This window comes from Rhamphochromis sp. 'chilingali', assembly GCF_963969265.1.
Source record: "Rhamphochromis sp. 'chilingali' genome assembly, chromosome: 16".
Taxonomy (NCBI): domain Eukaryota; kingdom Metazoa; phylum Chordata; class Actinopteri; order Cichliformes; family Cichlidae; genus Rhamphochromis; species Rhamphochromis sp. 'chilingali'.
This window is the reverse complement of record NC_137943.1, coordinates 35,269,965-35,272,875: the sequence shown is the minus strand read 5'-3', so window position 1 is coordinate 35,272,875 and position 2,911 is coordinate 35,269,965. Positions and strand designations below refer to the sequence as shown.

At 41.7% G+C, this 2,911-nt stretch overlaps 1 long non-coding RNA gene across 1 annotated transcript; it reads right to left on the bottom strand.

Annotated features, from left to right (window-relative positions):
• Window positions 1-677: 677 nt before the first annotated feature.
• LOC308383730 lies at window positions 678-2,644 on the bottom strand. Its single transcript, XR_013969211.1, has 3 exons — window positions 2,204-2,644; window positions 1,341-1,505; window positions 678-1,265 (listed from the first exon to the last, which is right to left on the bottom strand). It is a non-coding gene; the product is annotated as an uncharacterized lncRNA (long non-coding RNA).
• Window positions 2,645-2,911: the final 267 nt, after the last annotated feature.

The following is a 2,911-nucleotide window of genomic DNA, read 5'->3' as shown; positions in this document are numbered from 1 at the left end:
CCACTTGCCACCAGTTTGGCCATATTTCAGAGCTGCAACATCACTGGAGTGCCCAAAAGCACAAGGTGTGCAATACTCAGAGACATGGCCAAGGTAAGAAAGGCTGAAAGACGACCACCACTGAACAAGACACACAAGCTGAAACGTCAAGACTGGGCCGAGAAATATCTCAAGACTGGTTTTTCTAAGGTTTTATGGACTGATGAAATGAGAGTGAGTCTTGATGGGCCAGATGGATGGGCCCGTGGCTGGATTGGTAAAGGGCAGAGAGCTCCAGTCCGACTCAGACGCCAGCAAGGTGGAGGTGGAGTACTGGTTTGGGCTGGTATCATCAAAGATGAGCTTGTGGGGCCTTTTCGGGTTGAGGATGGAGTCAAGCTCAACTCCCAGTCCTACTGCCAGTTTCTGGAAGACACCTTCTTCAAGCAGTGGTACAGGAAGAAGTCTGCATCCTTCAAGAAAAACATGATTTTCATGCAGGACAATGCTCCATCACACGCGTCCAAGTACTCCACAGCGTGGCTGGCAAGAAAGGGTATAAAAGAAGAAAAACTAATGACATGGCCTCCTTGTTCACCTGATCTGAACCCCATTGAGAACCTGTGGTCCATCATCAAATGTGAGATTTACAAGGAGGGAAAACAGTACACCTCTCTGAACAGTGTCTGGGAGGCTGTGGTTGCTGCTGCACGCAATGTTGATGGTGAACAGATCAAAACACTGACAGAATCCATGGATGGCAGGCTTTTGAGTGTCCTTGCAAAGAAAGGTGGCTATATTGGTCGCTGATTTGTTTTTGTTTTTGAATGTCAGAAATGTATATTTGTGAATGTGGAGATGTTATATTGGTGTCACTGGTAAAAATAAATAATTGAAATGGGTATATATTTGTTTTTTGTTAAGTTGCCTAATAATTCTGCACAGTAATAGTCACCTGCACACACAGATATCCCCCTAAAATAGCTAAAACTAAAAACAAACTAAAACTACTTCCAAAAACATTCAGCTTTGATATTAATGAGTTTTTTGGGTTCGTTGAGAACATGGTTGTTGTTCAATAATAACATTATTCCTCAGAAATACAACTTGCCTAATAATTCTGCACTCCCTGTATATGTCACATCAAAACAAGCCCACACCTGCAGTTGTTTCAGTTTTTCCACTGGTGTTTCCTGTCAGCTGGTCAACCTCACATCCATATCAGCCAACCAAATGACAAGTTCCTCCCTTTGTGCTTCAAATCCCTCCCACTCTGAGACAAGGAGCTGAAAGAGAGAGAAAAGAGTCAATTATAAAGAAGAGAAAAGTGAAACCCTCCTCAGAAGGTCTGACTCGCATACCTGCAGTTGACCTGTGATGGACTCCAGTTTGGCGTTCACGTCATCCCTCGCCGATGCCAGCAGCCGAGTCTGCAGGGTGCCCTGGAAGAGCTCAGTTAATGTTCGACTCCTCCTGGTCAGGCTCTCCAGCTGGATGAGCCGAGGTCTCCCCTCTCGCCGCTGCCTCTGAACACAGAAACACAAATTGCATCTGAAGCAGGAGGTGCAGATTTTTTTGCTATTCTTTTCTAAATCCAGGCTAGATCACGTGGAGGTATTTGGAAAACTTTTTTGGCCAGTGGACGACTGTTGTCTTGCAGAAAGTCAAATCAAACATATGCGATACACAATCAATTCACAAGAACACATAAAAAAATAAGTCCAGTTCTTGCCTGATTTCAAGTGAATTCTGCATCAAAACAGGGTGACAGAAGTAAAACGAGAGCACAAAGCCTCACTTTTTACAAGCCTGCTATTACAGTTCTCCTCTATGCAGACGACTTTCCTGTTTTCAAGGCACAACTTGGATCTGCTGTACGAATCTTATGGATACACACTAAATGAAACAATAGTGTGCATGACTCCAGATTCTGATCCCTCATCCTAATATGGTCCCAACATAGCAACAGCAAGAAAGCAAATGTTGAGGCTTCAAAATACAAAGTCCATAAACCAATGGCTGACATGGGTTTTATCATAAGGGTGATAAATATACAAATTTCAGTCTGTCTTAGAGATTTGATGTTCATTTACCTGCAGATGCACTATACATACCTGCTCCATGGTTTTTCACAACATTTTGCACATCACTATTTAATACAGGAAGTACGTGAACTAAAACAAGTCATCGTTCTTTGTGAGAGGACCATATTAATGAAACAAACCTAAATGACATCATAGGGATCCCTAAAGATGCTCCTGCTGCTTCTCTTCCTCCTCATCCTAAGCTTCCTTCTCCTTGTCCTCGCCTTCCATCCAATTGTAATTCAACCTAATTGTGTTTCTCCCCCTCCTCTTCCTCATTTTGTTGGAGCTGTGAACACAATTAATGTGAATCTGGATTAATTTGTGCAAACAAGAAAAATCTACAGCTTTTTGGTCAGAGGTGCTCTTGTGATTTAAGCCGGGTAGAGTAGATTTATGTGTTGATGCTACCTGCTTCAGCTCTGGCTGCTGAGTGATATTTACACCCTGGCTGGATTACAAACTTTAACCATGTGCTGAACTTTGGCCCAGCGTTGATACCTCTTGTTAGTATAACGACCTCTTCTTAGCTTGTATGTATGATGTATGATGGTGGATAAATGAAATATACAAAAAAATTAACTATATTACAAAAGAACATCTACCTTGGAAACATCAAATGACCGGAGCATAACTTGTCAACTAGTCCGAAACTAAGTTATGCAGGAACAGTCAAAGACACACCTTCTCATGTCACATTTATATTCATTTCTATATAATTCGATTAGACAATAAAGAGTTATCTAATCTAATTATTCATTCAAAACTCTTATGCATAGCTGTATTTTATACAGCTCATACAGAATTCAAAGTACAGGTTCATGTGAGTATTTAATGTACGGCTCAGA